The following is a 13,631-nucleotide window of genomic DNA, read 5'->3' on the forward strand; positions in this document are numbered from 1 at the left end:
TGGGTATGTACACAGAGATGAAATCCCTGGATCATATGGTAGATATATTTTTAATTTCTCTGACATTAAACGGTCACTCACTGGACACCTGTGCAGTTTTAGGGTCAGTGGTCCCAACCAGTCTTAGCTGGCTTGAACTGGACAAGCGCTGACTCCAAATTTCTAGGCTACCTGAAGCTTAGAGGGCATGCAATTAAAAAAAATAGTAATAATTAAAGCAAGCTTGCTCAGTGAAGGCAGGTTACAAGTGGAGGGTTTTGTTTTTTTTTTTTTTTTTAATAAGCTGTTCCCTTATCTGCTGTTCTGTAAGACAAGCTCAAGGATTTATTTTAGTCACCAGTTTCTGTTAACCCTATGGGGCACGGTTTCAATAAGGGGGACAACTGTATGTGCTGGCCACAATACCAAATGCTGAGAACACAAAGATATACAATCTTAGCTCTTAGCTTCATACTCAGCTGGGGTAAGAAAAGATAACTTGGAAGCTCACTTCCAGGAAGTGAGAAAGCACTGAAGTAGAGAGAGACTTGAGGGAGAGAGACTTGGGAGGAGGGTTTTATAAGGGTGTGAGGAGAAAGAAATAGGGAAATGGCAGCAGGGATGAAAAGGAGGGGATAAATTCAGAAGACATGCTGGAGATAGGATCTGCAGGATTTGTAAATCCATTGGGTTTTGAGGAAAGAGGAGTCAAAGGTGAAGACATTGGTTATTTTTCTTTTCTCAGGGTAAAAGCAAAGGAAAGGTTGATTCCACTTATATGAGGTACCTAGAATAGGAAAACTCATAGAGACAGAGTAGAATAAGGGTTAACGGCCTGAGGGAGGGAGGAATGGTGTTCAGAGCTTCTGTCTGGGATGATGCAAATAGTGCTGATGGTTGCACAAAACTGTGAATGTACTTAATGCCCCTGAACTATACACTTAAAAATGATTTAAATGGTATATTTCATGTTATGTATATTTTACCACAATAAAAACTAAAAAAACAAGAAAAAACAAAACAACAACAACAAAAAACAAATGAAAGGAAATACATTTTAGAAAGACAATCAGCATTTTTTTACACAGGAGAATCATTCCTTTTTTTTAAATTGAAGTGTATCTGGGCTATTGTGTTAATTTCTGCTGAACAGCAAAGTGATTCAGTTATACATACATATTTATATATTCTTTTTAATATTTGTTTCTATTATGGTTTATCACAAAATATTGAATATAGTTCTCTGTGCCATACATTAGGACCTGTTGTTTATCCATTCTATATATAATAGTTTGCAAGCAGGATCATTCTGAATTGTAGAATGTATTGACATCATAAAGAATTTCACTTATATGACACATTGTATATTATTTCATAATTTTCTGACATGCTTTATATAATTAACTCACATGTGTTCATTGAAGAGTACTATATTCAGTGCTGTGTAGATTGTAGGGAAGTGAGTTGAAAAGAGGGTTAATTTCATTTTTAAAAGCTATTCATTGAGCACCAAATTTTACACACCTTATATCATTTATTCCTCATACAGTCATGAGGTAGACATTAGATCCATTTTTAAATGTTTTTTGAGTATGGCTGGATTGCTTTAAATAAATCAGCATTTTCGGATTTGTCATTATAAATTGAAGTGCATAGCTACTGACTTATTATTTTTTTTTTTTGGCTGAAACCTTAAGCTTGTGAGATCTTAGTTCTCTGACCAGGGATGGAACCCACGCCCTCAGCAGTTGAAAGCATGGAGTCCTAACCACTGGACCACCAGGGAATTCCCATACTGACTCTTTTTTAAAATCAGTGATTTTCTACTGCATCTTTACATAGCTAATAAGAATTTTTAGAGTTTCTAGCATGAAGACCATATTTCAAAGTTAAATTAATGGTGGTGTCTATTGACACCTGGAAGTGAGAAAGGTGTTTATTGATATCTTTCCAAGTAGAAGAATTAGTGTCTTTTAATGTCTTGATCATTGACATGCCTCTTTATGGAATTCTTTGGTTTAATTTTTATTATGAAGGTCTCTTTAAGCAGATGGTTTTCTCTTTTGCCTGTTATTATTGTGAATTTTGTGAAATAATTCTATTTTTCTCCTTGAAGCTTACATATTGCATATATATCCCTTTCAATCAATCTACTAAACATGAAGAAAATTCTTAGAACCACTAAATAAAAGTAACAGTGTTGTCATATAGTTTTATACCCCAGATACAGAAAAAAGACAATAGCATAAGTCCTATTAAACATCAAGCTTCTACTCCATGAAAGCCACACAAGTACTGGCCGTACAGACAAAGATCATTCAAGAAGAGTCAGGGATGTTCTTTTTAGGAAATCATTTTTCTTACTTTGGCATGTGCACATTTGAAAATACCCGTAGTTAAACTAACTTATTTGTAACATTCATTCACTTTATGCCTTCTAATTAGAGAATTTTGATATTTAATTCCTAAGATAAATTTAATGTTATAAGAGATCAGACATTTCCAAAGAGGTTCTTTTGAATGTCAGAGGCCTTTGGGTGCAGGTTAGCAAGGGAGCCACAAGACTTCGGGGGTCAGCTATTGTTTTGTGCATGTCAGTCTTAGAAAAGTAAATATAACCTTTTAGAATGGGCAAGTCCATAGAAAGAAAGCAGATGAGTGGTTTCGAGGGTCTAGGGAGAGAAAGGGGAATGGAGAATAACTGCTTCATGAGTACAAGATTTCCTTTTGGAATGATGAAAATGTTCTGGAACTAGATAGTGGTGATGACTGTACAATATTGTGGATTTACTAAATGCCACTGAATTGTTCACCGTCAAATGATTAAAACAGTAAAATTTATGTTATTTCTTTTACAATAAAAATGTAATCTTATTACAAAATAGTAATTTTTAACTATAGATAATTTATACAAACACAAGAAGAAAACATTACCATCAATCTCACTGCTCAGATAGAACCAGTGTTGCCATTTTGGTGACTATCCTCCCAGTTATATCCCTATGCATATAATTACATTTTTGTTTCAGTTAAGGCTTTTTGGCTGAAAGTAACAGAAAATAGAAAACCTGGTGTCTTCTGGAAACCCTGGGCAGAAACGCAGCTGTGCCTCTGGGAGTTGAAGGGGTCATTGAGAGGTCAGGAAGTTCATTGTACCCTTTCTACATCTCTCCTCTGTGGGCTCTGTGGGTCAGATTTCATCTCAGATTTTTCTTCACTTCTCCATTCATGTGGCTGATTGCTGCCCCACAGCTCCTCAACATACCTGCTGACGGTCTAGCTGCCCACAGACTGGCTGGCTCTCTCAGACCCAATTCCAAATTCTGCTCATGGTTCAGTCAGCTTTAGCAGGGGAGCTGGGGTAGGCAATATAAACAAGAACCAATTCAGATCACTTGCTTTGAAAAATTTTGAGGTAGCTTCAAAAATATCCTCAGCTTTAGCCATTTTCCAAGGCATGAAAAAAATCATAATGATAATAACAGTTTACTCTAGAGGAGCTTTAACAACATATTATACATATACCGTTGAGGATAATTTTCTGTATTAGTAGATATGTCATAACCAATTGCAAAAGTGGGTGTAATTTTATTTATCTAAAAGTTGATATGTATTATAGCTTCAGTTAAGTCATCAATTTGTCACTTCAAATGGTATGCTCTGGAATTAATTTTTTTCTTAATTTCTTATCTGGTTGAAGGCTAGGCAGTCTTAGGATGCATGTTCATATGAGTTTCGTTGATGATATGAGGGTTTTAAATAAATATTACTTCTAATTGAAAAGGGCAGTTTGGGATTTTGTTTTAAAACAGTTTTATTGACATATAATTCACATACCACAGAATTCTCCTGTTAAGTGCACAACTCAGTTTAATTAGTTTACAAAACTGTACATTCATCACTACAATCCAAATTGGAGCTTTTCTTCTACCCCCAGCCAAGAGTCCTCTGCCCAACTGCAGTCAATCCTTTTTCCGCCTCTAGCCCAATGCAACCACGAATCTATTTCCTGTCTCTATAGATTTGTAAAAAGGACAATTTTATTTTATACAACAAAATATTTATGGTCTTTGTGGAGCACTCACAATGTCTTCATCTGTGAATAACATCCAATTTTCAAGTTTGAAAAACAATAACTTTTTATTTGATCTTAAAATACGTAATTTGTTCACCAACATGTTTTTTCAACTAAACATTCAAAGTTATACATGCAAATAAAGTATACAAGTATATAATTTTAGGTGGGGATCTTAAGTCCTTCTGAGTTTCCCCCATTAGCTGTCCCTCCCTGCCCCTATCAGCTCTGTCTTTTGCCCTGCCAGTCACCATTTGGAACTCCTAGACACTTGAATGGGATGCTGTTCTTCTCTACACAAGTCTAGGGAGACTGAGTGAGGTCCCAGCCGGACCTCCCTTTCTACCTTGTTCTTTATTGTTCATTGGACTACAACATGTGCCTCTAAGGATGCACCAGGTTTTTAGAATGCTTGGAATTGTTGTGCAGGAGAGGAAAAACTCAAAAGTATACACTGAATATCACTTTCCTGAAGTCCTAGGTATAAAGTTCTCAAGAAGTTAAAGCCCCCAGAAGGACTCCTCATTTCTACCCTAATCTCTTGCTTCCCTGTCATCAAGGCCATGCTTTTCTTATGGAAGTGCCTCCTTCTAAACCTGGTAATACAGGTGTCCCACTCCCCTGCTACTTTTCAAGAAACTCTACTCCGTACGCATAAGAATCGCTCTTATTCTGAATCCGTGTTTCTTTTTTTAGCAGCTTAAGCCCTTAAGTATGAGTTATTCAATCTAGATTAGAATAACATCCCAGGGAAGAGGGCTTGGAGAAGAAGAGTTGGTGGTGACTCTCCAGGTCCCACAGAACAGTTGGGCATGGAAGTGAGGGCAGACTTTGGTGCTCCGTTTCGAGAAGCAGTTTAGAATAGCTGTGGGTAACTTTAAATCTGGTTCTCTTGATCTCTTTCCAGTGGGAGTTCAACATATCTTTTATTCTCTGGACTGCCTAGGCTAACTACTGAATAAAACACACAATACATAATCATGTTCATCATGCCATCTCCCAAGGACAAATTTTAATTCCCAGAAGTAGTGCAATGAACCCATGAGGAGAAAGAGAAGTATTTTCCTACTTACTCATAATTTATAAGCCACTTCTTGATGAATGGAATCTGCCCTGTACATTATTTACTGGACATTATGAGACATATTGGTTCTTCCCTTCATTGCTCCTTCTCTGATCTCTGTTTTCACATTATGACCTCTCAGGCCTTCTAGGAAAAGAAAGCAATCCTGTTGTTAGCCCAATAGGTAAAAACTGTACCTTTTACAGGCAGCTCCCTTAGCTATATTAGACCTCGCTAAGGCTGTTACTTATAAGTTCATATTAAATTCTTGGCCAAGGTCATACTCTGTCCAGGGAGGATAGGATGTCGTGATTTCATTCTTCTATTTATAAGCACATAAATTATTATATGCTCTCAATCTATGTGATTTCTACTTGCCCTATTTACTAACTCATGGATATAGTAGTATTTTGTCAGCCCTGCCTGGTGATGTCTCACAATTATCACGGACACAATCTACTGATAAGACAGAGCTCAGTTTATTGCTTACATTGGTAAGGAAGAACCACATCTCCTCAGAGTTTTGGCAGTTTCTGAAAGGGGGGAAGCTCAGGAGAGAACTTATTAAGAATTTGAAGTTTGGCTTAAGAAAGGTCTTTCAGTGTAGGGATTTGATTAGAATGGGTAAAGATCAGACAAAACTGTTCAGGATTGGTAGAAACAACAAGGAATGGGTTTTGAGGCTAGGGATTCAAAGAATCTTAGGGCACAAAATGCCTGTGGATGTCTTACTTTGAAGGGTTTCTTTTAGGAAATTCCTGTGATGAACTGTCAATCTTTGCCTGGGAAAGAAACTCCCAGAAAAGTAATGAAGATAGAAGAATGAAAACATTTGACGTAGATGTTAATGTAGAGGATGAGGTAAGTGGGAGTGAAGTAGTTTCAGTTCTCAGTGTCCGGCGTGAGTGGGGTGTACGGTTTTGGTTCTCAGCCCCTTTCCAAACACTTCAAGTGAATTAAGGTGACTTTAGCTGTTGAAACTGGTAGATTCCCAAATGTTTGATGGCTCAAACATGAAAGAACTATTTTTCACTCAGGTAAAGTCCAAAAGAAGCATACCTGATTTATGGATGGTTTTCCTCCTTGGGGAGAGAAGGACTCATGCCCCTTAGAGACTGAGCTCCATTATCTGTTAAGACAATGGCCCTCATATCTGAGCATCATCAGAATCACTTGGAGGGCTTGCTAAACCATGGGTGGCTGGGTCTCATCCTCACAATTTCTGATTCTGTAGTTTGGGGGTGGGGTGGGGTAAGGTGGGGGGATGGGGTCCAATCACTTGCATTTCTATCAAGTTCCCAGGTGATGCTGATGCTGTTGGTCCCCGAGGCCTAGGCTTCATCTGCTGTATCCTCAGCATCACAGTGGGAGATGGGGAGGTGAGGGAGGAGATCTGTCGACTGCTTTGTAATCTCCTTGGCCTAAAAGTGAAGCACATTACTTCTGATCACATTAATTGATGATAACTTGTCACACGACCCCCACCTAGATAACAGGGGGCTAGGAAATGTATTCCTTGGACTAAAAAAGAATCTTTGTAGAAAATGAACTTTTAGTGGTATTAAGTAACAAAAATTCAACCGAGTACATTTTAAAGATCTATTTGGCTTTATTGGATGATTCATGAATAAGACAGCATTCCATCTAGCAGGTAGAAAGAAGCTCCAAAGGGCTATAGAAAGAGAAAGTTCTTTAAAGGCAACACAGGGAAGTCATAAACAGAAAAGATTATTTCAGGTTTAGGTAACCTCCCTATGGGGACAGAAGGGGTCTGTGTGGTGGACACCTCAGCTTCCTTTGTAGGATGAAGAGGGCCCATATGACAGATCACCTCATAGGTGCTGAGCAGAAAACTCCTGGGGGATGTTGAAGCTCCAGTTAGGTTAGGTATTAAGCCCTGGTTTGATGGCATGGCTTAGCATAAGGGAGCCCATTTTGGGCCCATGATTTTCTTTTTAACAGCGGACAGCTATCCATCTCCCCCAGGCCTTTAACCACCAAATTTCCAAGAGCACCCTTCTTCTCATACATATAACATACTCAGTTCCTCCAAAGATCCATCCAGTTTACTACATCCAGGTAATACACAGTCCTCTTTGCAAACCACAAAGTGCCTCCTCATGGTTTACCACCTATAAACCACAAAGCTGTCTGCTCTACAATATAATGGTGGAGCAGGGACGGGATAAAACACCCATTCGGACAAGAAAAAAATGGAGACACACAGCAGTCCTTAGTCCACAGAAATGACAAAATCCTGAAGGGCAGGCATTGAAATGGGGTGGGGGTGGGGTTTCATTGAGTGGATTCTGGTTATGCCTCTGGAAGAAACTCCCTTTGGTTCCCTGTGACCCCTGTGGTCAAGAATTCTTCATGACACTTGGTAGGCTTCTGATCTATTTTCATTCAGGCTGTTCAGTGTGACTATAACCACAACCTAGGCAGAATTCTGAGGCCTAATCTGTTTCTCTGCTTCTTTGCCCCCTATTGCTCTCTTAACTACATTGAAGTCCTATGAAACAATAGGTGAGAATCCTGCACTCGTGGTCTGATTGTTGCCTTAGCCATAAGTTTTGGTACCTAAACCTCTTTGGGTCTCATCTCTTACTGTTTGGAGCCTGCAAACAGCTTTTGCAACACCTAGAGGCCCAGTGTTTGTTTTTTCTGTATTGCATTCCATTTCTGCTCTCAGGCTGGGCAGTTTTTTTCCCTGAATTCCACCTCTTGCTGGTAATAACTTGCTAAAAGCTGAAAGTAAACATCAGCATATGCTATCATACCAACTCTTACCAACTACTTCCTCTAAAGCTACTCAGTAGACCTCTAGTCTTCCTTCCTACCTACCAGTTAGACAGTTTTGTCAAATGTCCTGTGGCTGCATGACATGGGTCATTCTCTCTTCAGCTTTTGATATCAGTTTCTTTGCTACTTCCACCTGATAACTAATCCAGCTTTGCATATTGTTAGCTTTCTGTAACATCAACATCTTACTTCTGATACTAATTTCTGTATTAATTAAGGTAATTCTGGCTGCTGTAACAAATGTTCCATGATGCTCTTAATGGCTGGTAGCTTCTCTCTTTGTGGTGATAGAGGGACACCTCTTCCTTTCAGATTGTGGCTCTGCTATCTCCTAAGGACTCAAAGTCTTTGGTTTGATCCTCTGCATCCAGCTGACAGACAGGAGAAGAGACTGTGGGTTAGGCACATCTTCCTCTTAACATTCCTGGTCTGCAAATAACACCTCACTTTTGCTCACATTACATTGCTGAGAATAAGTCACATGGTGACACCCAGGTGTAAGGAGTGACAAAACAGTAGTCTCTACCTGTACTGTCCTTTTATAGGAAAACTCTACACTGTGAAAAGGAAGCTCATGTCTTTGGTGGATATCTAGTTGTGTGACACACCAGACCACTCTATCATTAGAGCCATTCTGTTGAAATCCAGCTTGGATATAGGTACTCTACCAGTTAGGAATGGCTTTGGACCATTAGTGACAGATTCCAGAAATAAGAATGACTTAAGACCAAAGTTTATTTCTCTGTCACATAAAAGATATCCAGAACTGGGCCGTCTTGGCAGGTATGGCTGTTGCATCAAGTCATCAAGGACTCAGATTCCTTGTTTTTCTGCTTTACCATTCTTAACACTAAGCTTCAGTTTTTCAAATTGGCTGCTAAATCTCTAGACATCACATTCACAATTCGGGCTGGAAGAGAGAAGAAGGGTGAAAAGACTAAAGAAGCTTCCTGAGATACCACCTAGTAACATTGCTTAATAGCTAATTGACAATGAACACATCTAGTTTCAAGGGAGGATGGTAGATGTAGAATTTTAGCTAGGTACAATGATGCATCAAAAATATAGGGATTTTATTATGAAGAAAGAAGGGGACCATACGTAGTCAGCTAGGGCCATAAGGTCCTCCTTTCTGAATACAGAAAGGAGGAACATATAGCTTCCTGCTATGTTTCAGGGTAATAATGATTCAGTGTGGCACATTGGGTTACTTTATTCCCTGATTAACCACATGAACTGGGTAAATGCAAAAACTAAAAATCTTGTATTTTTAGAGTCTTGACCTTTTTCTGAGAATCAAATTCCAACTTATAGTCAGTCTAAATAATCACCAATTGTCATCACTATATGTGTGTTAAACAAATTTCATATACTTCAATGTGGTGTTTCCCAACCACATCACACATATTCACTTATGAAGTTAGTCAGTCAATTAACAAATATTAATTTAACCTCTGTGATATGCTCTGCAATTTGAAAGCTACTGGTGAAGATGAAAAAGAGACAAGACATAAGTACATTGAATTCAGGGCCCATCAAATGGGATATATAAGATCAAATAATATTCTAATACATATCAAAAAAGACTTAAAAGTTTTGCAAACTTTTGGACCTATCAATTCTACTTAGAAAAATATAACCTGAGAAAAGTATCATGAATGCAGGCAAAGATTTAACTATACGCATGGTCATTAAAGTATTGATTTTAAAAACAGAAAACTAAGAAAACAATTTGAAAAGTAGAGGATAGTTCAAGAAGCTATGGTGCTCCCATGCAACTAAATACAATGTCACTTAGATCACTGAGAAAGAATACTTATGACATAATACACGTTCATGATTTACTGTTAAATGGAAAACACACATCTCTTTGGAAAAGATGTACTTTTTGTATTTCTAGTACTATCTACAAGCCATCTCCCTCTTCTCTGAGAACTGTTCTTCAGATCATAAAGATCCCAGCCCACCTCTTTACTACTGGATTGTGCCTGCTGATTGCACTACCTGATCCAAGCTGGACAATCAAATTCTACCTCTTAATAATTTGAAGTTGAGCTTTGCAAATGCCAATCTGTTTCTTCTGGTGGCTTGAATACAGCATAAACAACTCAGAGGCTGGTGTATGGTTGTGTATCTTTAGCCATTTACTCGGAAAAGCAAAGAAACGTGTCTTCAGAGAGGAAAGAATGAAGCACGCCTACAGATAGAGGAACTGAGGCCAGAAACCATGTGTCCCCAGAAGGTTCTGAAGACCAGTTTCAGGTTCTAATCCTGACTTTGAAGTCCATTTGACACCCCTGTTTCCTTTTAATAAGTCTGTCTTCGTTTTCTAAACTAGGCTGACAGGCTTACTCTTACTTGCAACCGAAGTTAGATTGCGTATTTGAAAGCAAAAGAGCTATTTCTAAGAAAATTAGCAATAACATCATAATGAGATATTTGGGCATTTGTGATGGTAGATAGGCAAATCAATGTTAAAAATGTTTCCTTATACTCTTAACTTGATGAAACTCTCATTGCACAAAGTTTTTGGAAAATATTTTGGGAAAAGCTCTTTTGAATGAAAAACATACCTGGTCTATGTAGATATTTTCCTGTTGATAGAGCTTAAAAATCCCACTGAAATACTATGGGGAACCATTTCCTCCTAGATTTCTTTCATCGTAAGAAGACTTTTTGGAACTCAAGTTTGAGTCTGCTGCCAAACAGAACATTGAGAAAATTATTTTGGATAATTTTTATGGTAAAATATCTTCCTGTTAATCATCTCAAAAGAAGTGATCAGGCATTTTTATCCCATTTCATCTACATTTATTTGCAAAGCTGTTTTATCTGCACTTTTAGCTGTGAAGATAAATCACTTAAGAGGATTTATGTTATGCTCAGTCTCCCACATTAACCAGAAGATTTTGTAGCAATCAAGCAGCTTCAAATGCTCTTGTTGATATTGTTTTCAAAGTGAAAAAAATCTTGCTTTGTTTTACTCAGATTGTATCTTGAAACTTTAAAATATATTTTAAAAAGAGGGTTTGAGGTATATATCTTTATCAGAAGAGGCCTACATTTTTAACAACTGGAAAGACTACTGTAATAATATAGTAAGTATCCTTAGATGGGTTTTAGTATTCTGGGATGTTGACTCTGCCTAGGGCAGAACAAAGACATCAGAAATATGATCCACACACTTCAGACAGCTTCCTAGTTGCATGGAAATGGAACCAAACAAGCAGATCTTGCATGACCTCAGCTCTGCTCCTAGAATCACCCTCTGCCCACTTCATACATTCCTAGCATGTCTGTCATTCTCTTGTGGCAGAGAGCAAGTGGAGTTGCCGGCTTACTGTTGATGAAGAGTAATTTTTAGAAGCAGAAAGTCAGTGTCTTGGCTCTGAATGACTCATCCTGAACTCTGGGGCATGTTAAACAGTAACTATTTGTGCTTAATCTGTTGGATCTTACTCACCCATAATTTGAGAGTCCAAGATGGATATATCACTTTTTTCTTTTCAGTGTTTTTCAAGTACAAAATAGATGGATTATAGTTTCCTTCTAATGGACTCACAAGTATGTGGTGCAGTCATTTGGCATAAAATTGTAAAAACAAAATGAGTTTAGCTAAGTAAAATGAGAGATGAACTTTCAACTTTCCACATCAGCTATTTATTAAAATATCAAATTGGTTTTAACCTCTAAAACCTGAAAGTTCTAGAACATGAGAAAGAGGTCTCAGAAATGTGGGGTGCCCATTTTTCAGCCACTTCCTCCTTTTGTTCAGCAGACTCCATAGGCAGTTTCCAGAGCCATCCTTACAAAAGATTTTTATCGAGTTAGGTGACCTTGGACAAGCCTGAAATTTCCTCATCTATAAAGTGGGAATAGTAATAACTACCTCACAGAACTGAGAGCAGTAGAATGTAAGTGAAGCTACCAACCATATTATTGTATATCAGTAGATATATGCTATTATTATACTCGGCCTCCAGGAGATGGTAGCTACATACTATTGTTTATTTATTGCAAAGATATTTTCACTTGTTTCAATGTACAAAAGATACAAAGAGTTATATGTTGTATCTTTTGAAATCTTTCAATTTCTGTTTCCCAGCCATATAATTCCCCTCCTTGGGGTCAACTTACATATCAGTTTCTTGTGTATCTTGCTAGTATTTTGCATATATAAAAGCAAAAATGTATGTTTATTTTCCACCTTTTTAAAAAGGTGAATAAAATCATACTAGTCCATTAAAAAAAAAAATTTGTCTGTGCCGGGTCTTAGTTGAGGCACGGGGGCGGGGGGGGGGGGGGGTGTCTAGTTCCCTGACCAGGGATCAAACCCAGGCGGCCCTACATTGGGAGTGAGGAGTCTTAACCACTGGACCACCAGGGAAGTCCCCATTTTTTTTTTAATCACTTAAAAATGTATCTTAGAAGTTGTTCATATAAGTTAAACTTGTTTTTAAACACTTGTGGCATAGGGGTGTGTGTGTGTGTGTGTGTGTGTTGGGAAGAGAGAATACTCAGCTATTATGCAGGTCTGTTCTAATTACCAATCCTAATCTTTAACTACCAAATATTCACTCATTTATTCAACAAATATTTATTGAAAGTCTACCATGAGTCAGGCTCGGCCCTGGCAATAGACCAAAGAACAAAACAAAACACAGTCACTTCTTTCACATTCTAGTGAATACGAGGCTGGACATCCCATCTTGCCCCCATCCCCTTCCGAGCCCACACTGGCCCTCGGTGGGTGACTGTCAGACTTAGACTCCGGTCGTTCAGGATTCCTCTGGTGCGGGGTGGGGTCCTTGAGGCGGGGGCGGGCAGAGCTGGGAATGACCCGAACCCTCCGGGGCACCCACAGTTCAACGCCTTTCCAGACGGGGGATGAAGGGCCGGCCCCGGACGGGTGAGGAACCACGGCGGGAAGGCGGGGAGTCCTCTGGCGTCTTTGGGGCATCCGTCCCGGTTGTAAGAATGGACACACGCCTGTGTTCGTGTCCCCTCCGAGCCGCGAGCAGCACACGGGGACCTCAGAGACGACTTCCTTAACTACCCCACTTTACACAGATGGGAAACCGAGGCCCGGGGAGGCGAAGGCTGGGACTGATGCCCACCTCAGCCTTGGGGCGAGTAGGGGAGGTGCGGAGAGGGTCAACTCACAGCGAGTCCAACAGCTGGGCAGATGGGAACCATTAAAAAACGACGCACCTTTTGGTGTCTACTAGAAACTGCAGTAAGAAGGCCTCGGTCCCCCTAGAGCTGGTGGCGGGAGCCACGGACGGGGGCGGGCAGCCCGGGCCCCAGCCCTTTAAATTCCCAGCCGCGCGGGAACTACAGCCCAACAGCCACAGGCGGGAGGGGCCGCCAGACGAGCGACCCCGCCGGCCAACTACCACCCCTGGCCCGCCCCCTCTCTGATAACTTTCCAATCAGCAACTCTCTTACCGCCCGCCCCTGCCTGTCGCCCACAGCGCGCCTCCAACCCTGACTAACCGCGCGGAAGGACGGCAGGGGCGGGGCTACTGGAGGGTGTGTCTGGGCGAGTGTAGACGTCGCGCGCTCCCCCGGAGTTTCGAACGCTGTTGGCTCTTCAGGCAGAAAAAAATACAAGAGCCGCGGCCAATAGCGTGGCAGAAAGGACCCGCGCGCAGGTCCGGCTCCGCCCCGCTCTAGCTAGAAAGAAATCCAGGCACAGCTATTGGCTCGCAT

Source organism: Phocoena phocoena, chromosome 6 (genome assembly GCF_963924675.1).
Source record: "Phocoena phocoena chromosome 6, mPhoPho1.1, whole genome shotgun sequence".
Lineage (NCBI taxonomy): Eukaryota > Metazoa > Chordata > Mammalia > Artiodactyla > Phocoenidae > Phocoena > Phocoena phocoena.